Genomic DNA, 24,148 nt, shown 5'->3' on the forward strand with positions numbered 1-24,148 from the left:
AATATGCTTCCTTCACTGGCTTCCTTCCTTCCTTCCTTCACTGCCCCAGCCATAATGGACTGAGTGAATAGTTCTCCAAGAGGAATTATTGGAATAGAAAATGAATATTTAACAGGCAAAAATGTCTGCTATATGATGGAGTGGTTAAAATCCTCAGGTGAAGGATCAGGGATAAGTTCCCCAATTTTGATGTTCTTTTTCTGTGAGCATATGGCAAGAATCATAAATGCTTACTGAGATGAATGTTACCTTGAAGGGAGCAATTTTGAAACAAGAAGATGGTTTCTATTGCAAATCCAAAAGACATTCACTAAAACATGAAAAATACTAGGAATTAGGGCTGTAAAGACTTCTTTTCCAATCATTGACAACTACTGAAACGTGCTTTCCCATATGGACCAAGTGTGTTGTAAGCATCAATGGAAGTAATTTCCCCTAAAGTAAGTAGGAAGTATTCACATGCTTTTCTAATAAGGGAAGCCGTGCAGATTAGGTCCTGGTGTATCCTCACTGCTTCATCCCTCATCTGCCATTATACTGTCACCAGGTTTTTAAGGCCAGGTGAAAAACTCCGAAGGAACACATCTTGACCTTCTTTTACCTCCCTCCTCCAGCCACTGGCGCATATCCGGTCTCCGCAGGCCCACCCACCAATAAGAAACACGAGCCTTGCTCCTTCCAGAGAGAAGAAAAAGATGTCTCTGGATGTCCATCCACCTTCGCAAACAACCTCTCCCAGCCCCAAGAGAAGAAACACGAGTGATGCCGCTGGTGAATGAAAAAAGTCTTCCGCCTGCCAACACCCGGAAAATCTTCCCTGGCGTTGTTGGCAAAGTGATTTGCTTTTTAAAAGGGAGAGGGTCCCCTTTTGCACCCCCGGATGCCTCATCCAGCAAGAAGCTCTCCCTCCACCTCCTCCTCCTCCTCGCTCCCTGCCATAGGCGAAAACCAAAGCCGCCCGGACCTAATGCCAACGATTCCCCCGATCCGACCAGGCCCCGCCTCCCCGGCTTTCCAGTAATGAGTGCGGAGTAGGGGGCGCCGAGGAAATACCGGTCTCCCTCCGCGGACGGCGCAGACGCACGGCTCAAGGGAGCCGGAGTCTCCTCGGCGCCCGGGATCCCCTCCGCGGCTCGGCGCTGCCTAACGGGGCAAGTCGCATGCGCACCGAGTTGCGCCGGGGAAAGGGAGAGTGAGGGGAGGGGCAAACTCAGAGCGCCGGCGGTCGGAGCCCGCGAGGGTCACTGACGACGCATGCGCTGGCAGGGAGCGCAATCACAGACTAGGTTTGCGGCTACCGGCTTAAAAAGGAAACCCCCGAGAGTGAGAGCGCGAAGGAAATCTGGCCGCCGACGCGTGCGCGCTCTTGGTGAGTGGCGTCCCACCGGGTGGGCCCGGGGCCTGAAGTCCGTCGGTAGGCTTGCCTCGGCGGCGCATGCGTGCTCCTAGTGCCGGTGGAGGAGGGGAGGAGAAGGGAGGGGGAGGAGCGGGCGGCAGTAGCGGTGAATTTTTTGGAGGTGGGTGGGGGGGCGCTACTCACAACCCCAGGTGCTGCTTGTGCTGGAGCCGCGGTGTCTCCTGGACGCTGCCGGGTTAGTGGTTCCGAGTCACCGCAGCCAGACTCCAGGGTGGGGGAGGGAAGAAGCCGGAGCCGCCGCAAGCTACACGGTGAGAGCGCGGGGAAGGGGAGGGAGCGGGGGGCGGTGTGTGTGTGCGTGTGTGTGTGTGTGTGCGTGTGCGTGTGTGTGTGTGTGTGTGTGGCCGGGGGGGCGGCGGCCAAGGGAGGGGAAGGCGGGAGCTAAAGCCCAAGTTTTGCTTATCGCCCTAGTGTGCCTTTTCCCGGGAGTTGGGGTGGAGTCGCACCCTAGCTGAGGGGCCCTCTGGGCTGCTGGGGTTACCTGCGGGGCAGGGGCGGGATTGGGGTGCACGGTGGGGCCAGGTGGCTAGAGCGCGCCCCGGGGCTGGGGCCGATTGCAGCGGCAGAGCGGCCGGGAAAGCCGGAGACGCGGTGCAGAGAGGGCTTTCGCTGGGGACCCGCTAGGCCTTGTGACCCACTTTATTCCTGTCACAACTCGGGCACGTTTGGAGCGGCGCCCAATGGGGCGCCGGGGCGGCCAGCTCCTCCGGGGAACCCCCGCCCTGCCGGCCCGCGCGCCGCGGTCCGCAGTCCGAGCGGCGGCCGCCGCCCGTGGGCTGGTTCCGTTAGTGGTCGTGGTTCCGGGGCTCGGTTCCCGGGGAGCGCGCGGCTCCGCGCGTCCGGCTCGGGCAACTGCGCGGGTTCGGGCGCTCGAGGCGCTGCGCCAGGTCTTCTGCCGACCCGCGCCTCCCCGCGCCTTGTCACCACCGCAGCTGGCTGTTCTAGATCCCTTTCCGCCCGAGAAGCTGTAGTCTGTGTGTAGCTGGTCCTGCGCTCTGGCCCCCGGTGTGTAATTTCCAACACGTAGCGCTGCAGAGCTTACATTCTTCAGAGTGTTTTCGCTGGTGTAGAAGTCGTCCTGTTGATGATAATAGTGAGCAGGATCCAGTAAGGTAAATGGCTCGGCCTCTGACCTGGCGGATGAAAGATCGAATCAGTGGTTGTTTCTTGCTATTAGGATACCGGGCTAAAGGACTTCAAGGCTTATTAGCCTTGAAAACATTGATTTTTTTTTTTTTTTTTTTTTTTTACAGTGAAAGAAAAGCACAAGAAGAAAGTTTTACAGTCATTGTTGATATGACTATTATGCTGGTCCCCCAGATCAAAAAAAAGGTAATTTCACTTGGAAGATTGCATTCTAATTTGTAGCTTTATTTTTAGGGATAAAGAATTGTGGAGTGTTTGTTCCTTCACCTGCTTCAAAAACAAACGTTTTAAAAAGGATATAATTTAGCTAACGAATTGGCTTCTTGAAAGCTATACCTTGGGAACCTCAAATCTGGTTTGTTGTAAAATTTTGTTGGGGGAAGGAAACTAACTCAGGTATTATGTAGTTGAATGAACAGAATGTCATTAAAGGTTAGCCAGAAGAAGACAGATGAAAGTTGTGGTAGAACTAGTCATGATCAGTTATGAGAGAAAGAATGAGGAAGCTTTTTGTGCCCTGGCATGGAAAGATCTCCAAAAGATGTTATAGAGTGGGAAAAAGTCCCTCCCCACCCCCCACAAAAAGGTGTAGGACAGTGTGAATAATGTGTTACTTTATGTGTTAAGGTGTGGGGAAGGAATAAGAATATATACTTATGTTTGCTCTTCCATTATAAAGAAACTGGGAAGATACTGGAGAAGAAATAAGGGGGGGCGGGGGCCGGTAACCTGAAGAAGGGAGGTGGGAAATGAGAGGCACACTGTATGTGTCTTTGTATTTAAAACTCTTGGTGGCTGTGTTACAGATTCATAAACTAGATTAAACCAAAATCCTCTTCTCAGAATAATTTGCTATGTGGGTTTTGTCTGTCTGCCTGTCTCTGTTCTATTGCTTGTTGTGGTTTTGACCATTTTCAGTATGATTTCCCTTTATATTTCTTAGAAAAATGAACTAACATTGAAAGAAAATTTAGGATAAGTTTGGCTCTTTCTACTTTAATTTTTAAGATGCTAAAGTCACAGACTAACTAAAGATATTTAGTTATATTTTGCTTAGCTAAAATATATAATGGTATTTACATTGGGCATTATGGCTGGATTATGCGGTTTTCAGAGTACAGCTTTATGTCTCCCTGTTTTTTCGGGAATCATAGTTGTATAAAATTTCACTTTTTTTAAAACTCAAAAGTTGTGATAATTGGAGAATATGAACACCTCGTTACAATGAAAATAGACTTGATTTTCCAGGTAGTTTGCTTTTCAGACTGGGAAATTTTTTTCTCTTAAGGAAAGCAGACATGAACCTCGATTTCTGAAATTTGTTTATATAGTTCTTACGAAAAATTAAAATATATTTGAGGGGCAGCATTCTATTAGTGCAATAAAGTAAAAACTTTTTATGATTTATGGATTGCTATAAAAATTAAGATTTTTTTTTTTTTTAACTGCCAACCTAACCTTTTTAACTAGGTTACAATTGCAAAAGGGCTTTGTTAGAGTGGATGTAATTTTTGAGGGGAGGGTACTGAAACTCCCTCTGGTGGCTAATAGTGTATAATCAAAGTAGTGAATGTTGAGTAGTGGGTGACAGTTACTGTCGGCATTTTTGTTATGTAACCAGTATTCCTTTTTATTTTGTAGGATAAGATAATTGTATTATTTCTGTTTGATTTGTAGGTATCTAGTAGCCAGACTTCTGCAAAATGGCATTTATTTTTCTTTTGAATTCCATGTAGGTCTGTTAATCCTTTTTGAAAAAAATAGAATCACATTTCCAAATTTTACTTAATTTTGTTTTTAAAATTATGGAAGTAAATTGATGCTCATGAAAACAATACAATATGTATATAAGTGGAAACTTCCTTTGCACACTTATGGTTTTATTTCACGTCCCTCCCCAGAGATAATTGCTATTAACACTGTTGTATAACCTTCTCTATCTTTTTCTGTGCATTTATAAACCTAGACTTTTTAATATTGAAAATCTTAGCCCTCTACATTGGGTTCTGTACTACCCACAGGACAGGGATATGACTTGGAGTATGTCAGAAAGTTTAACTAACATGGTATATACCTCTTAGAACATACTCCTCTTTTCATTTGTGAGGGGTCAGTCAGCTTGGGGTGCATTTACAGTTTGCAGTAAGGTCCTGCTGATGTGAGCTTTATCTGGTGTAGATTGTATTTATCTGAAAGAGTTGGGTTTCCTGGGTTTAATAGGACTCTTTAGAGTCTGCATTTTAGGGTTTTCTTTGGGTTTTGACCTGGTCAGTAGCTCACAGGTTAAACTTTGATTTTATACTTCTGTTCTTGCAGACAAGAAACTCCCTAGGTTACATGAACCTTTCCAGGTCCTTTGAAGTGAAGATAGGTAAACTCTGTCCTTAACTAAGGGACACTGATTGACTTGGCTGGAATCTAGCCTTTGAGAGGGAAAGGAGGAGAACAGGCCTTTTAGTCTGGTTTGTACTTACCTGACAGCAGACAAGGAGTATGCATACCTCCACCCACCTCCTATTTCCTTCTGCAAGAGAACACTACCTTTCTAATAATTCTTTTCAGGTGATAGAGTGTGCAGAAAGTTCAGAGTATGAATCAAGACTAAATCTTTACTATTTAGTGTTTACTAAGCTATGTGAGATACATAGAAAGATTCAGTACATTGACCCTGCCCCCTGTGGGTCTGATGTCTAGTATAGTTAAAAGAGCATGTACATAAGGATTATGACACAAGATAGAAATGATCGATTCCAGAAGAAAAATATACATGAGGTTTAAAAGGGTGAGACTGTTTCCAGCCTTTTGTTTTTGCAGGTATGGGATTTAGAGGGAGAGTTTATATCTCATCCTTTTAAATAATTAAGAAAGGATAGGAAGGATAGACTGAGAAAGCTCAAATCTTAAGCTTTTAAAGAGTAAGCAAGTAAGGAGTTAAGTTGCATTGTTGCAGCAGACGTTTGTAAGACTAATTGATAGTTGCTTTTTTGTTTTTACACTAGTCCACAGGAAAGAGCCATTTGATGTTTAATTTGATAATTATAGCGTCTTTGAGATTTCAGGATTGTTAGAAATATTAGGAGATTTAGTTCTGTCAGTTAACTATTATCTACCATCTAATATGTCGGGAGATGTTAGTAATAAAAGTAAATTGTTTCTTACCTTATTTCCTTTCCTGAAAGCACATATTTAATATACCTTCTCTCCCACAGTTTTACTCCTACTGCTGTGTCAGTTAAGTATTTGCTGCAAATATTTTAAACTGTGAAAGCAAACAACCTTGTGAAAAATCAAAGTTCCACATTATAGCAGTATTACCTTTTGTTGTTTGTGTCTATTTCCTTCCAGTTCTTTGCAGAGGCATAAAGTAAGTTTTTTTATGTGTAGTTTCTAATAGGCCTTGTACTAGTAAAGATTGCATTTTCTCTTTTACCAAGTCTAAAATTCTAGATGCAATTGTATGAATTACTTATAAAGTGTCAGAGCAATTTCTTACAAGTTGACTGTAATTATTATAATGACATTTATATTTATAGGTTGCTTTACAGCCATTTGTTAGTCATTTTTATAGCTCTATTAACAACTTTTGTGAATTAGATGGATAGGAGTTTCCAGTTTTTCTCCATGTTATTAGTTATACAAATGTTAAATTACCTAAATTCATCCTCATAAGTATAGTGTCAGTTATTGAGTTGTTAATGTATCTTTGGTGTGTATTTTACAAAGATGTAATTCTGCTTATTATTTTAAGTCTTAGAAGTCTCCATAAAGAAATCACTTGTAAAAATTAAATATTTATGAATTGTTTTTGACCTACAGTATACTGCTTAGGATGTGGCTTACTTTGTTTTTCAGAAATATTTTAATTTTTACATTTATATGGTCAAATAGTAAAACAGGAATTCCCATATTTTTCAAAGAGTTCATATTTAGTCAGGTACTTAAGTTTTTAATTCTCATTCAGAATAGTGGAAAATGAAAACACAGGTTGGTTCACCTTAAGAGGTTTTGTATTTGAAAACAAACAAAACCAACCACAGATGGGGGTTTTATTAGTAAGGGTTAAACCATATGCCTAATTTAGAGTTTATTATTTGTATTAAATCATGGCTTAAATGTAAATAGTTGCCTTTGTCTCTTTTTAAATCTCTTCCCCCCAGTTATGAAAATAGCACATCCCTAACGTAGAAAATTTGGGAAACAGGAAAAAGCATGAACTAAATTTTTAAAATATTACTGGAAATCCCACTACAAAGAGGTGCCATTGTTAACCTTCTGGAATAGTTTCTTGCTTCATTTTTTTAGCAATTATATAAATATATGTGTACTTGAAGACACTTCATGTTTACAAAATGGGCTCATAATGCATCTACTGTAGTGCATATTCTCCCCCCCCCATGTTTATTTATTTATTTCTTTATTTTGAGGGAAAGCCTGCCTGGAAGGAGGTGGGGTGGCGGGGGAGGTGGGGTGGAAATCCATCCTAAGCAGGCTCCTTGCTGTGCATGGAGACTGACACTGGGGACAGTGAGATCACAATCTGAGCCTGGTCTGACGCTTTACCAACTGAGCCACCCAAGAGCCCCTGTAGTGCAAATTATTCTATTCACTTAACAATGAATCCTGAACATTTTTATTTTTATGTCGGTAGTTTTCTACAATGTGATTATTTTTAATGGCTGTGGAGTACTCTCCTCTAGGTTTGTGTAATAATTTACTGATCTTTTCGCATGGACACTTAAGTTATCAATTTTTAAAATAATGTGTCACTCTTGAATTAGAATTTAAGTAGACTGATACTGAATTTGTATTAATATCCAGGATAAACCAAACTTTTGTGCTTTTGTTGAAAAAAATGTTCCATAAGTATATAATAAATTAATAATGACCTATAATGAAGTGAATCTATACTTTATTTCTAAAGTGTGTTTTACTGAACTGTAGTAAGTTAACTTTTTATGAGCATAAATCATTTGGATAGTAGTGTTCTTGAACAAGCCTTCTAAGTAGGGTGGGGATCTGTGAAGCAGTCAGTACACACAATTAAAATGAAGTTCAACAGGGGCACCTGTGTGACTCGATTGAGCAACCGACTTTGGCTCAGGTCATGATCTCGAGGTTTGTGAGTTCGAGCCCTACATTGGGCTCCCTGCTGACAGTCTGTCAGTGCAGAGCCCACTTCAGATCCTCTGTCCCCCTCTCTCTGGCCCTCTCCCGCTCGCACTCTCTCAAAAATAAATAAACATTAAAAAAAAATGAAATTCAACAGAAAGGTTTTTTGATTGCTCCAAAACACTTCCTTAAAAGGAAAATCTAAATACCAAGAAAGAATTCTTTATCCTCCCAAAAATTGACATTAGCTTTATGTAGGATTTCTGTGACATTTTATTCTACTTCTAGGTATCTGTATCTTCCAGTTTAAGTTGGGAAAAACTAAGTTAAACTACTTTCAAGAGAAAATAGATAAAATCTTACAGTTTAATCGAGTAGTTTTTAGTGTGCCTTCTGGTGTCTATTTTTGGAAGTTTCTCAGATTTTTATGAATATACTTTTAATAGGGACTGCCTTTTAGGCAGGAAAAAAGCTAGGAAGTTTTTAGGTATTATTTCATTTATTTATTCTCAGTGACATGATCAGATGGTTAAAATATCTGGTTTATTCTAAGTAAAGCTTGTTTATTGCCTGAAACTTAATAACAGCATACTACTTTAACAAGGTCTTAATTACTTATATTGATAGAATGATGTAGTGATTAAGAACACAGGCTCTAGAGCTAGCCTGTTTGGCATTCAAATCCTGGCTTTACTGTTAGATGGTTGTATAACCTTGGGCAGATGTTACCTCAATTTCTCATCTCTGAAAGGAAGATTATACTAGTTTTTAATATGTGAGGATTAAATGAGACAGTACATGCAAATTACTTAGAACAAAGTTAAGTGGCCAATAAATGTTAGCAGTTATTCTCCTTTTGTTATTTTCAAAATGTGTACCAGACATGGCTCTTACCTTTCTTTTGACTCCCAGTTTAAATGTATTTAAATAAGTTGCTTAGAGTTTTGTTTTTATATGGAGATTTTGGGAGTACTTGATCTTTTTATGTGATTTACAGTAATAAAACAGTTACTAGAGCATGCTTCCAAGATGCATGGTATTTATTGTATATTTCTTGGAAGTCCTTTGGCAAATTTTGGTTCATGAAACTGATGACTAGTTTTCTTTTATGTTGAAACCTAAATTTTAGTTGAGATAATATTAGAAAAAGTTATTTAGGAAATAGCCCACAAATTAAAGTGAAAAATATTAGGACTTCTACTTTATTTTGTAACTTTAACGTGTAATATAGTATAATAGAAAATTCACAGATATTTATTAGACGCAAGAAGAGAAATGAGGGAATCGTTAGTTGATGAGAAGAGCCATTTCCAACTCTTATCTGATTAATTTTTGTCTCCATCAGAAACGGTGATGATATATATTTGTAATTATAAAGGTTTTTTAGTTTTAAGATTAGAGTTTATTGTGTGAAATAAGTTTATATGTTCTGCTGCTTTTTAGACGTGATCACATTCTTTTTCTGTAAGCCTGTTTTATTTTGTTGGAGCTGATCATTACATTTTGTAAACTGATTTTTTTTTCTTTTGAAAAGTATTGCAGTTTTTATAAAAAATGAGTCTTGCTCCTTGAAAAGAGTTAAAGTGTCAAAAACTACAAAGAAAATCTCTGATGGGAAAAAATCACCTAAAATCTCAGGGATAAGCCCAGTTAAATTTTTTTTCCTCGCATTTTCTGAGGCATTTGTGTGTATGTATAATTTTATAGTAAGTGAAATATTTGTAAACAGTTTTTTTCATATTTTATGGATGTCTTGTGAATAAATGCAGATTATCATTAATTTAATCAAGTGTTAGTCTTTTAGTTTCAGTATTAGTTCATTTACTTTTTTACTCCTAAGTTTGCCACTACCATCAACTTTGACTTTGAATCATCTACTTTGCATTCCTTTTTATCCCTTCTGTTTTGCTTTCTTTTGAGTTAATCAAATTATTTTTATTCTGTTTTTCCCACTGTTTGCTCCTGACTTATGTATTCTTTCACTGTATCTTTCATTGTTATTCCAGAGATTATAACAAGTATACTTATTAGTATAGTATAGATTACTACTACTACCATTCCCCAATAATGCCAGTTTCTTACACTTTAACTCCTACTCCAACCTTTTTGCATTGTTATTATTCTGCATTTTATTTGTACATATTTTAAACTCCAGAAAGCATTATTGGTATGATTTTAGACAGTTTTTGTTAATATTTACCCTTTCCAGGTCTCTTCCTACCTGCCTTTGTATGTTTCTGTCTGGGATTATTTTCCTTCTGTCTGAAGAACTTCTTTTAGTATATATTTTAATACTGGTCTACCTACTGATGGTGATTTTTTTTTTCATTTTTATTTGAGACCATCTTAATTTCACATTGTGTTTTGAAGAATATTTTTTACTGAGTGTAGAATTCTAAGTTGGTAGTTATTTTTTTCTTCATTAAAAAAATGTTTTCTTGTCTTTTGGCTTTTTGTTGAAGTCAGCTGCCAGTCTTATTGAAGGTAATTATCACCTTATAGTCTTGCTGACAATAATGTGTCTTTTATTTTTCTTTGACTACTTTCAAGACTTTCTCTTTTGTGTTAGATTTTTAGTTGTTTGACTATAATATGTTGAGATATGCTTTTCTTTAGAAGTGTTTTGTTTTATGTTCATATCCCTTTTTGAATTAGTAGCTTGATGCCTTTTTGTTTGAGGATGTTCTGTTATTCCTCTTCAAATATTCTGTTCCCCTTTTCAGATTCTAATTTAAACATGTGACAAGTCAATGATCATTTTCCACACATCTCTTAAATATTTTTTTCTCTGTACTTCACTTTAGGTATCTTCTATTGACCCTTCTTTCATTAGTCAAACTGTTTTCTCTTTTGTTGAAACTGATCTATTATAGTCTTAATTTTATATTGTAATTTTGAGTGCTAGAACATCAATTTAATCCTGTTTTAAAGATTTTTAATACTCCAGTTCTCCTGAGTATATTGATAGTTATTTAAATGCTTATCTGTTGGTTCCAATATCTGCATCGTCGACTGGTCTGCTTATATTGTTTGTTTTTCTGTTGGTTATTGGTTACATGGTTGTATGTTTCTGTCTCTTCACGTGCATGCTAAGTTTCTGAAGGAACTTGTCCATTTCATCTGTGTTGTGAAATTTATTGATAAAGTTGTTTATGAGTTGTTACCCTTTAAATATCTATAGAATCTATAGTGAAGTAAATATACAATCTGTAGAGATTCAGTATCATTTTTGATTTTGGTAAACTGTCTTTTTTTCCACTTGATCGGTCTGGCTAAGATATTTATTTTCATTTTTATTAAAAGATTTTTTTAATGTTTGTTTTTGAGAGAGAGAGAGCGTGCGTGCGCGCACACAAGAATCTGAAGCAGGCTCTGAGCTGTCAGAACAGAGCTTGACACAGGGCTTGAACTCAGGAACAATGAGATCATGACCTGAGCAGAAGTTGGTGCTTAACCACCTGATTCACCCAGGCGCCCCATGCCTTCCTTTGTTTTCCTAATGGTGTCTTTGAAAAGTTTTAAATTTTGATTAAATACAATTTATCAATTCTTTTATGATTCACATTTTTTGTGTTCTAAGAAATATTTATCTGCCTCAGACTTTTTCTCATGTTTTCTTAACAGAAGTTTTATAGTTTTAGCTTTTGTGTTTATGATTTATTTCAAAGTAATTTTTATATATGGGATGAAGAAAGGGTTGAGATTTTTCAAAAAAATTTTCCCCTCACATAGATACACAGTTGTTAACAGCAGCATTTGTTGAGAAAAGGTCATCCTTTCTCCACAGAGTTATCTTTCTGCTTTTGTCAGAAAGCAACTAACCATAAGTATGTGGGTCTTTATGAAATCTGTTTTATGTAGTGAACTATAGGTCTGTCCTTATATCAGTATCTTAATGTCTTGATTATTGTAGCTTTTCTAGTAATGGAAATTCTCTAACACTGCTTCTTTTTCAAAATTGTTTTTTTTTTTGGATTCCTTTAATTTCATATGAATTTTAAGATTAACTTGGTCCCTCTGTAAAAATGGCTACTGGGATTGTGATTACATTGAACCCACAGATCATTTTAGAGAGAACTGACCTCTTAATGCCGAGTCTTTAAAAAAAATTTTTTTTAACGTTTATTTATTTTTGAGACAGAGAGAGACAGAGCATGAACAGGGGAAGGTCAGAGAGAGAGGGAGACACAGAATCTGAAACAGGCTCCAGGCTCTGAGCTGTCAGCACAGAGCCCGACGCGGGGCTCGAACTCATGGACTGCGAGATCATGACCTGAGCCAAAGTCGGATGCTTAACCGACTGAGCCACCCAGGCACCTGTTAATGCCAAGTCTTTTGATCCACAAACACAGTATAACCTCTCTTTTCATTTAGGCCTTCATTTCTCTCAACATTGCTTTTATAGTTTTTTAAATATACTTTTAGTGGTGGATTTTATCCTGTTTATTCAGCAAGTACTTATTGAGCATCTAGGTATGCTAGGTACTGTTCTAGTTCCTGTGTTATATCAGTGAACAAAGTAGGCAAAAAACCCTGCCCTGGGGGAGTTTATATTCCAACTGGAGGAAGCTAGATGAGAAACTAGTAAATATGTTAGATGGTCATTATTACTTTTGGAGTAAAACAAATCGGGCTATAAGGGGTTGTAGTATATGAATATGAGGGAGGTAGGGCAGGGTTTACAGTTTTAAATTGCGTGGACAAAGAAGTCTTCATTGATAAGTCAGTATTTGAGCAGACCTTAGTCTGCTACATATATGAATAATGAAACAAACGATTTCAGAAGGAAAAGGGAGAAGAATGTGGGAGCTTGAGTAAGTGTGCTAAGTAAGCTAATTGCTTCTTGTGTGATAGCTGGGAGTCAGTAGCATATAAAATCAGTAAGTGTAGTAATAGAAGTATACCTAACTGCAGAAAGGTAAACAGTTAAGAAAGATAATGTGTTTTGTTGAAATCTAGTGATGACAAAGGGAGGAGGAAAAATAAACACATTGTATTATAGCTTGTAGTAGAGAACTTACAGGTAAAATGTGAAGAAATAGAGGACTTGGGTACCTTGGTGGCTCAGTCAGTTAAGCATCTGACTCTTGATTTTGGCTCAGGTCATGATCTAATGGTTCGTGACTTCAAGCCCCACATCAGGCTCCACATTGGCAGTGCCAAGCCTGCTTGGGATTCTTTCCCTCTCTCTCTCTGCCCCCCCCCCCCCAAGAAAGGAAATAGAGGACTAAGTTCATTATATGTGGATATGATGGTAAAGATGTCTATAGTACAATAATAAAAACCTTGGTAAAAGTAACAGAACTATCTGTAAGATATAAAGAGAGGACGGAATTAAGCAACAAAAAGATGAGTATTCTGTAAAGTTCATTTTATAATGAAGTACCAAATATCTGTTAAAAATAATTTAAAAAATAATATTCAAAAGGCAAAAAACATACTAGACATTTATTCACAAAATCCATACTGGCAGAAGACATTAATGGGTTTTAGACCATAGTGTATCAAGTGAACAAAATCTTAAGGCTGTAGAACATCTAAATACTCCAATTAATAAACAAAATTTGATGGATAACTGAATTCTACCTTGGAAATAGAGACCATAACTTCTTTTCAAGCACCTATAGGATATGTACAAAAATTGATTGTTACTAGATTGTAAAGAAAACTTTAGGGGCCCCTGGGTGACTCCATTGGTTAAGTGTCTAACTCTTGATTTCTACACAGGTCATGATCTCATGGTTTGTGAATTCAAGCCCTGTGTCAGGCTCTGTGCTGACAGTGCAGAACCTGCTTAGGATTCTCTCTTTCCCTCTCAGTCTGCCCTTCCCCTGTGTGCATGTGCCCGCTCTCTCTCAAAGTAAATACATACAAACTTTAAAAAATGACTAGCATGTTAAAAAAAAAAACGCACTCTGAAAGATAGGAATGATGAGCTCTCCCCATCTTGTATGGTAGCTACTAGCTACATCTGGCTATTTAAGTAGAAGTCGTTAAAATTTTTTTAAGTTTATTTATTTAGAGAGCATGTGTACAAGTGGGGGAAGGGGAAGAGAGAGAGAGAATCCCCAGCAGGGTCCACACGATCAGCGCCATGAGGGCTGGAACCTGTGAACTGTGAGATCATGACCTGAGCCTGAAGTCAAGAGTCGGATGCTTAAGCAAATTTAAATTCAGTTCTTAGTTTCACATGCCACATAGAAATGCCCAATAGGATTGATTGCCTTTGGAATGAGGAGAAAAAAATGCAGATTGAAGATAATATAAGTGAACTAAATCCTCTTTCATAACGAGGAGTCAATAGGTAATTTGATGCTACTCAAGAAATAAAGACAGGAACATGTTATGTATAATTATGAAGATAAATATAAAAGTAAGTGAAATATAAAAAATAGATGAAAGTGATAGTTTCTAGGGAGTAGGACTGCAGGTAGGGACAGTTGGGCATGCTGCCTTTCCATTATGCTGCCTTTTTGTACTATTTTTTAAAAATCATGTATATGTATACCTTTTAGGGGTGCCTGGGTGGCTCAGTCAGTTAAGCATCTGACTGCAGCTCAGGTCATGATCTCACGGTTTGTGAGTTCAAGCCCCTCATCTGGCTCTCTGCTGTCAGCATAGAGCCTGCTTCAGATCCTCCATCCCCCTCTTTCTCTGTCCCTCCCCTGCTCACGTGCATTCTCTCCCTGTCTCAAAAATAAGTAAAAGTTAAAAAAAAAAAAAAAGTTAAATACCTTTCAAACAACAAAAGCACTACTTAAGTGGGCCAGGAAATAAAAATCAAAATATGTACTCATAGCCTCTAAAGATTTAGATTTATGATCTATTTCAAAGACTTTTTCTCTTTTGGAGTTTCTAGGGAATATTTTAAACAATAGTAAGGAGTGACATTCGTACAAAGTTTTTACTAAAATAATTAAGGTACTGCTTAATATTCAAGATACCACTTTGTACTGCATGATTTATTCACAACTATAATTTTTCAAAATATATTATTACATCTTTTTATGAAGTCACCATGAGAGAGGAAATACAGGAAAGGGTTAGGGTAAAGATAAAAGAAGTTTTGCCCTATAATCTGAGAATATTACTTGAAAGCATATAGGCAGACTAGTATACAGTGTCATTCGTTGAATGAGTATTGTAGTAGATTCCCAGTTTCCCAGGTAGACTGGCTAAGCCAGTTTTTACAGCCTGACCCTCTGCAGTTGTCAGTATATTGTAGTTTGACAATTCAAGTAAGCTTTACACGTGAAGAAAAAAAAATTAAACATATAGGGATTAAATATAAACCCTTAGAGGAGTAGCATTACACAGCAAATTATCAAAAAGAAATTCAAAGAAATAGAAACCATTCAAATACATCCTACAGTTGAAGAGCACAATGATTGAACTGAAGATTTTAGTAGATTCAATAGCAGACTCAACCAAGCAGAAGAATTAGAAGACAGGTCATTTGATATGTAATCAGCAGAGTAAAAGTAAAGGAGAATGATGGGGCACCTGGGTGGCTCTCTCTGCTCCTCCCCTGCTCGTGCTCTGTCTCTCTTTCAAGAATAAATAAACATTAAAAAAAAAAAAAGTAAAGGAGAATGAAAAAGAGTGAAGAAAGCCTATGGAATGACAAGGTACTATTGAACTATGAATTATTGAAGTCCCAGAGTAAGAGAGGGAGAAAGGAGAAGTCTAATTTTTAAAGAAATAATAGCTAAGAACTTCCCAAATCTAGGGAGAGATTTGGCCATCTAAGTTCATGAAACTAATAATAGATCACCCCAAAATTTCAAACCAAAATCATATTCTCCAAGACATTATAATAAAACTGTCTAAAGTCAAACATGAAAGTTTAGAAGCATCAAGAGAAAAAAAAAATTCCCATATAAGGGAACCCCCATAAGGCTATCATCAGATTTCTCAGCAGAAACTTTGCAGGTCAGGAGAACATGTAAAGATATATCCAAAGTGCTGAAAGGAAAAAACTGCCAATCAAGAAAACTTTACCCCACAAAATTGTTTTTCAGGGTTGAAAGAGAGGTAAAGACTTTCCCAAACAGACAAAAGTTGAGAGAGTTTATCACCACTAGACCTGACTTACAAGAAATGCTGAGAGGAATTCTTCAAGCTGAAATGAAAAGATGCTACTTAGTAACGTAAAATTATATGAAATTATAGAACATACTGGTAAAGGTAAGTATACAGTCAAAATTCAGAGTATTCTTACAATGTAATGTGTGTGAATCACTTAACTAGTATAAAGGCTTAAAGGCCAAAATTATTAAAAACTATAGCTGCAACAATTTATATGGATATATAAAAAGTAAATTACAACATCGAAAATAAAGTATGGGAGGGGGCATAAAAGAATAAAATTTTCGTATGTGATTGAAGTTGTTAGTTTAATATAGACTGTTAATGCCCATAAAATGTTTTGTGTAAGCCTCATGGCAACCACAAAGTAAAACCTGCAGTAGATTCACAGAAGATAAAGAGAAGGGAATCAAAGCATGCCACTATAGAAAATCAGTTCACAAAGAAAGACAGCAAAAGAGGAAGAAAGGAATGAAGGGGCTACACAAAACAGCCAGAAAATAATAAGATGACATTAGTAAGTTCTTTTTTTTTTTTATTTAACTTTATTTTTTATTTTTTAAAATTTACATCCAAATTAGTATATAGTGAAGTAATAATTTCAGTAGATTCCTTAATGCCCCTTACCCATTTAGCCCATCCACCCTCCCACAACCCCTCCAGCAACCCTCAGTTTGTTCTCCATATTTATGAGTCTCTTTTGTTTTGTCCCCCTCCCTGTTTTTATATGATTTTTGCTTCCCTTCCCTTATGTTCATCTGTTTTGTCTCTTAAAGTCCTCATATGAGTGAAGTCATATGATTTTTGTCTTTTCTCTGACTAATTTCACTTAGCATAATACCCTCCTGTTCCATCCACGTAGTTGCAAATGGCAAGAGTTCATTCTTTTTGATTGCTGAGTAATACTCCAGCATGTGTGTGTATGTGTGTGTATATATATATATATAGATAGATAGATAGATAGATACTAACCCTTTATCTGATATGTCATTGGCAAATATCTTCTCCCATTCTGTCGGTTGCCTTTTAGTTTTGCTGATTGTTTCCTTCGCTGTGCAGAAGCTTTTTATTTTGATGAGGTCCCAGTAGTTCATTTTTGCTTTTGTTTCCCTTGCCTCTGGAGAAGTGTTGAGTAAGAAGTTGCTGCAGCCAAGATCAAAGAGGTTTTTGCTTGCTTTCTCCTCGAGGATTTTGATGGCTTCCTGTCTTACATTGAGGTCTTTCATCCATTTTGAGTTTATTTTTGTGTATGGTGTAAGAAAGTGCTCCAGGTTCATTCTTCTGCATGTTGCTGTCCAGTTTTCCCAGCATCACTTGCTGAAGAGACTGTCTTTATTCCATTGGATATTCTTTCCTGCTTTGTCAAAGATTAGTTGCCCATACATTTATGGGTCCATTTCTGAGTTCTCTATTCTATTCCATTGATCTGAGTGTCTGTTCTTGTGCCAGTACCATACTGTCTTGATGATTACGGCTTTGTAGTATAGCTTGAAGTCTGGGATTGTGATGCCTCCTGCTTTGGTTTTCTTTTTCAAGATTGGTTTGGTATTCGGGGTCTTTTCTGGTTCCATACAAATTTTAGGATTATTTGTTCTAGCCCTGTGAAGAATGCTGGTGTTACTTTGATAAGGATCGCGTTGAATACATAGATTGCTTTGGGTAGTATCGACATTTTAACAATATTTGTTCTTCCTATCCAGGAGTATGGAATCTTTTTCCATTTCTTTGTGTCTTCTTCAATTTCTTTCATCAGCCTTTCTATAGTTTTCACTGTATAGATTTTTCACCTCTTTGGTTAGATTTATTCCTAGGTATTTTATGGTTTTTGGTGCAACTATAGACATTAGTAAGTTCTTAACTGTCAATAATTACTTTAAATACAAATGGATTAAATTTACTTGTCAAAAGGCATAGAGTGGCTGACTGGATTAAAAAACAAGACCCAACTATATGATGCCTATGAAAGACTCACTTTGGCTTCAAGGACACATGTAGGCTCAAATTGAAGGGATGGAAAAAGATTATCTATGCACATGGAAACCAAAGAGAGCAGGAGTAGCTATACTTAATAGCAAACAAAGTAGATTTTAAGTCAAAAACTATATCAAGAGACAGAGTCCTAAAATGAAAAAGGAGTTGATTTATTAAGAGTATGTAATAATTATAAATATATATGCACCCAACAATGGAGTATCTAAAAATTTTAAGAAAATAACATATAATTAAGGGAGAAATAGACAGCAATACAATAATAGTAGGGGATTTTGATACCCCACTTTCAACAGTGGATGGATCATCTTGACAGAAACTAAGTAAACACTAAACATGAAATATACCTTATACATAGAATAGAACATTCCACTCAGCAGCAGCAGAATACACATTTTCCCCAAGTGTACATGGAACACTCTTTAGGATAGAGCATATCTTAAGTCACAAAATAAGCCTTAGCAAACGTAAGAAGATTGATTTCATATCAAATACCTTTTCCAACCATAGGGTTTTGAAACTAGAAACAACAGGAGGACAACTGGAAAATTCACAGTTCTGTGGAAATTAAATAACACCTACCTGAATAGTCAATGGGTTAAAGAACATAAAAGGGAAATCAAAATAGAGTTGACCCTTGAACAGTGTGGGAGTCAAAAATCCACATGTAACTTTTTTCCCTCTTTTCTTTCTTTCTTTCTTTCTTCCTTTCCTTTCCTTTCCTTTCCTTTCCTTTCCTTTCCTTTCCTTTCCTTTCCTTTCCTTTCCTTTCCTTTCCTTTCCTTTTCTTTTCTTTTCTTTTTTCTTTTTTCTTGAGCCAGCACAAATAGAAAGAATCTTTACGCAGGCTCCATGCCCATGTGGAGCTAGAAATCAAGAGTTGAATGCTTAACTGACTGAGCTACTCAGGTGTACCACATGGATAACTTTTGACTTCCTAAAAACATTACTAATAGTCTGCTGTTGACCGGAAGGAAGCCTTACTAATAACATAATCAGTTGATTGAAACATATTTTGTATGTTTTGTGTATTATATATTATATCCTTATAATAAAGTAAGCTAGAGAGAAAATGTTATTAAAATCATAGGGAAAATTTATAGTACTGTATTTATCAAAAAACAAAAATAAAAACCCATGTGTAAGTGGACCTGTGCAGTTCAAATCTGTGTTCAAGAGTAAACTATCGCTTAAACAAAAATGGGAACACGAGGTACCAAAACACATGGGATGTAGCAAAAGCAGTTTTAAGTGGGAAGTTTTTAGCAATAAATACCTAGATTAAGAACAAAGAAAGACAAACAATTAACTACACTTCAAGGAATTAGAAAAAGAACATACTAAGGCTAAAGTTGGCAGAAGGAAGAAAACAAAAATGAGAGCAGAGGTAAATGAAACAGAGACTAAGACAATATAAAAGATGAATGAAACTAATAGCTGGTTTTTTGAAAAGATAAAATTGATAGAACTTTAGCTAGACTAAGAAAAAGGAAGACTCTAAATCAGAAATGAAAGAGGAAATGTTATTTTTCTTGCCTAATAATTGCTCTAGCTAGGACTTTCAGCAGTGTGTTGAGTAGAAGTGATGAGAGTGGGCATCCTTGCCTTGTTCCTAAACTTAGAAGAAAAGCTTTCAGTTTTCCGTTGTTGATTATGATTGATGTTAGTTGTGGACATTTCATACAAGGTTTTTATTGTGTTGAGGTAGTTCTCTTCCTAGCTTATTGAGTGTTTTTATTGGGAAATGGTGTTGAATTTTGTTGGATGCTTTTTCTGCATCAGTTGAGATGTTCATGTGTTTTTCCCCCTCATTCTCTTAATGTGGTATATTACATTGATAGATTTTCATATTTTGAACCATCCTTGTATTCTAGGTATACATACCACATAATCCTTTTTAATGTGCTGTTGAATTTGGTTTCTTAGTATTGTGTTGAGGATTTTTGCATCACTGTTCATCAGGGATATTGCTCTGTAGTTTTCTTGTTGTGTCTTTTTCTGGTTTTGGTATCTGGGTACTGGTACCTCATAGAATGAGTTTGGAAATGTTCCCTCCTCTTTAATTCTTTGGAACACTTTGAGAAAGATTGGTGTTAATTTTTTAAATGTTTTAGAGAATTTCCTGTGAAGCCATCTGGTCCTGGGTTTTTCTTCCTTTGGGACCTGCTTTCATTTCTTGATTAATAACCTTATTTTTTTTATTAAAAAATTTTTAAAAAATGTTTACTTATCTTTGAGAGAGAGGGAGAGAGAGAGCTTGAGCAGGGGAAAGGTAGAGAGAGAGAGGGAGACACAGAATCCACAGCAGGCTCCAGGCTCTGAGCTGTCAGTCCAGAGACTGATGCAGGACTCAGTGAGATCATGACCTGAGCCAAAATCGGATGCTTAACTGACTGAGCCACTCAGGTGCACCTTGATTAATTAACTTTAATTTATGTCTCTTGAATTCCTGCTGAAAAAGATGAGGATTTAGCTTATACTGTCTGTAATCTCTTTTCTCTCTGTATTCCAAAGCTTAAAACTTAATTATATTTCATTCTTATATTAATATTTTTGCAACTTTAAAATATTTGAATTTCTTAGATAATTGCATTTTATTTATTTTTAATTTTTTTTTTTTTTTTTTTTTTTGAGAGAGAGAGAACGGGGGAGGGGCAGAAAGAGAGAGAAAAATAGGATCTGAAGCAGGCTTTGAGCTGTCAACACAGAGCCCGACATGGGGTCCAAACCCATGAACCATGAGATCATGGCCTAAGCTGAAGTTGGACACTTGACTGACTGAGCCTGGGGGGGGGGGGGGGGGGGGGGGGGGCAAATGTTGTATTTTAAATCCCTGTTATGTAAGATAACACTAGGACTTTTGGGGTGCCTGGCTGGCTCATTTGGTAGGGCATGTGACTCTTAATTTTGGGGTTGTAAGTTTGAGCCCATGTTGAGTGTAGAGATTGCTTAAAATTAAAAAAAAAAAAAAAAAAAAACACCAGGACTTTTATCCTTTTCTCCATCTTGTGTCTTCTGCTCCTTCATTTCCATTCCTATTTTTCTTAATATTTGAGTAGGTGTATGATGAACAATCTCATTCTGTTCTGTAACAAGAATTAACATATTTAGGCTTGTCAGTAGGTTGATTTTAAAAGCTAAACACAATCAACTGCAGTTAATCATTGAGCTAGGGTTATTTTTTGTTCTCAGTGGGTCCAAGGTCATGATTCTAATGGAACTCAAAAAATAAAATATTTGATATCAGGGGCGCCTGGATGGCTCAGTTAGTTAAGCGTCTGACTTGGGCTCAGGTTATGATCTCATGGGTCAGGAGTTCAAGCCCCGCATTGGGCTCTGTGCTGACAGCTCGGGTCCTGAAGCCTGCTTTGGATTCTGTATCTCCCTCTCCCTGCCCTTCCCCCACTCATACTCTGTCTCTCTGTCCATCTCTTAAAAATAAAGAAACGTTAAAAAAAATTTTTTTTTAGTTAAAAAAAATTTGATATCAAGGTTAGGTTGCTGATCTTAGAATTAGTAAGTTTTTCAAAATCATACTACTAGTTTGCTTTATATTCTGACTTTATATTCTTACTAGTTTGCTTTATATTGTTCATCTTCCACCATTATGGTCTTTAATTGCCTTTTTCCTTGATGGAGAAAAAGATACCTTTACATTTCCTCAGATGTTTCATACTTGAATCATAATATATATTATTTGTTAGGTAGAATCTCTAGTTTTCCTGGAGACACCCCTTTTAGAGCCCTCCTCCTTCCTGCTTCAGTCTTGATAGGTTTGGAAGCCTGTATGTCTTACCATTCAGAGATGTTCCTGCATTTCTGGGTTAGATTTACTCTTTCTTAGATTCCACATATGTCTCTTTTATGGCATTCTCTGTCTTTTGGCTGGAATGTGTCCTAAATTAACTTCAATACACAAGGTGCTTATGATTAATCCCAGTGTACAAGGTTCCAAATTCTTGCTGTCTGAAAATGGCTTTGGCCTGCTCATTATTGCTTGATAGTTTGGCAGCGTGTAGAAATTTAGATTCAGATTAATTTCCATCAGAACTTAAGGGTTTTGCTCTGTTTTGTTTGGGTCAAGATGCTAAGTCTGATGTTACTCTGTGACTTACACTCCTTCCTTCTCTGCTTGGAAGCTTTAGTATCTTATCTTTCTAGTTTGGACTCTTCTAGTTATTTGTCTTGGTATGAGTTATTTTTTGTTCTTCTTTCTGGACTCTCGAGTTGGTAGGCCCTTTGTGGTTGAAATGCATGTGTCTTCCTTTCCGTATGGAAAATGTTCTTTTATTATGATTTGGTAATATTTCTTGGTTTTTCTGTGTTCTCCCATTTTGAAATGCCCACCAGCAGAATGCTGGCTTTTTGGATTGATTTTATGTCATTTATCTCTTCTCATGTTTTCTCTCTTTTTTTTTTATTATGTATTCTGATAGATGCCTTCAACTATATGTTTCTGCCTTTCTGTGAATGTCTGTAAGTACATTGTTAATATTACAGTAGCTTATTTTCTGCTTGTATCATTTCAAAAAGCAACATGGTATAGTAGTTCCAGGCTTATGCAGTAGAACCAGAATGCCAGACTGTGTGGGTTTAGATCCCAGCTCCACCACTTAATAATCTTAGGTCGCTTGATGTGATAAAGGAGTTTGTATTTGTATAGCATTTATAACAGTTCTTGGTGTAGAAATCTGTATTAACTGTTTGCTAAATATATAGCATCCTGGTTTTGTTTCATGCAATGCAGTTTCTTCAGGAGTGTCTCGATATTTTGTTTTGTTTTTGAGTTTTCTTCTGTACCCTAAATAATCTGGTTCTTCCAGGGTTAATTGGTGTACTTATTTAGTTGTTTTTCTAGCTCCTATTTTCCATTGTATGTTTGTAGTTCTGCTCTAATTCCTTAAGCAGAATCTTTCTCAAGTAACTCATGATTTTGTTTCAATGGAAGATTTTAAACTATAGAACAATAGAATAATGAACTTCCATCTGTCACCCAGCTTTAATAACTGAGTCTTTTTTCATCTATACTCTTACTCATCCTTTCCTAATATTGTTTTGAAGCCTATGCCACATGTCATTGATCTGTAAGTATTTCTGAGTATATTTCTAAAACTGAAGGCTTTAAGTCCTTTTAAATTTTAGAAAAATTGATGGACCCCCACTTCCCCTGCTGTTATCTTTTTCCCCCCTCCATGTTGAAGGAACTGGATCAGTTGTTCTATAGAATATTTCCCATTCTGGATTTGTCTCATTGCTTTTTCCTGATGTCATTTTACTTATTCCCTTCCAGTATTAACGTAAACTAGAAGTTTGATCTAACTTTTTGTTTTCTTTCATTATTGTCCCCTTAAAGAGCCTTTTTAGAAATTTTTTTACTTCATTGTCTGTCTACTTCCTGAGACCCAGGGGACAGATCATAGTGTTGTGCTTTGGAGGATAAGAAACTGTTTTAACTTACTGTTTAAGATCTTTTTACCTCTTGGGTGTGATATTGTTCCAGTTAAGAATATATGATCTAAAGGTTTGATCCTATTTTGATTCTTTTTCAACAAGAATATTTGACACATAAGTACTGGGTATTACATGTTACATCAGGAGGTACATAATATCTGGTTTTCTCACTTTTGGAGATGCTAAGCTTGATTAGTGCATACAGATGGTGACATTGTCATATATTGTGAAATTCACTATTACTTTTTCTCCTAATGGTTTTAACATCTATTGATGATTATTGCCCATCTATGTAATTCATTTCTTTTGTTCTTATTAGCTGAAATTCTTGGAAGGACTAACTCTCATCAACTAGGTCTCTTTGCCTTCCTTGAGATACAGTTTGATAGGATAGGCAAGAAGAGTGCATTATTAATTTTTTTATTTACCAATTTTTGATTAGCCCTTAGTGTACATACTGTTAATATCCCTTGGCTTTAGTATTATCCTTTTTTTTTTTTTTTTTTTTTTTTTTTTTAGCATTTCTAGCTATTTGTAAGGACTAGTATTTCCAGAGTGTTATTCTTTCTTTGAGGTCTTCCAAAGAACAAAGGCAAAATTTACTGTTTTTAAATTGAATAAAACTTACTCTATCTTGTATTCATTTACATTTAAATATTTTATTTCCTCATGACTCATTAGTTATTTCCATCTTCCCTAAAAAGAGGATATGAAAATAGAAGAATGATGGAATCACATGGGATGATAGGATATGGGGGGGGGGGGGGGAATTGTCACTGTTGTGCCAGTTTTTCAGTTTTTAATTTTTTTACATTACCCAAGTTATTGCATCATATTTCAACAAGTTATAAAGGAACCTTGGAGACACACCATGTTTGTAGGTTCCCTTTTAGTTTTCACTGAATGCAGTTGAGAATTCAGAAATTTTCATTTCTGTCCAAAGTGGTG

The 24,148-nt window shown here is 37.0% G+C and overlaps 1 protein-coding gene across 5 annotated transcripts in view; it reads left to right on the forward strand.

Annotated features, from left to right (window-relative positions):
• Nucleotides 1-1,182: 1,182 nt before the first annotated feature.
• The window catches only part of CLOCK (clock circadian regulator), a 125,661-nt gene continuing 102,695 nt past the window's right edge, over nt 1,183-24,148 (forward strand). For 3 of the 5 annotated variants that reach the window (XM_019469547.2, XM_019469563.2, XM_053901565.1), the window contains exons 1-2: nt 1,512-1,668; nt 2,671-2,749. The gene's annotated coding sequence lies outside the window, so the exon portion shown is untranslated. Of the gene's footprint in view, nt 1,370-1,511; nt 1,669-2,670; nt 2,750-24,148 lie in introns of those variants that run through there. The other 2 variants (XM_053901564.1, XM_019469555.2) reach the window with 2 other exon arrangements.

This window comes from Panthera pardus, unplaced genomic scaffold (assembly GCF_024362965.1).
Source record: "Panthera pardus isolate Hobbes unplaced genomic scaffold, ASM2436296v1 HiC_scaffold_13, whole genome shotgun sequence".
Classification (NCBI taxonomy): domain Eukaryota; kingdom Metazoa; phylum Chordata; class Mammalia; order Carnivora; family Felidae; genus Panthera; species Panthera pardus.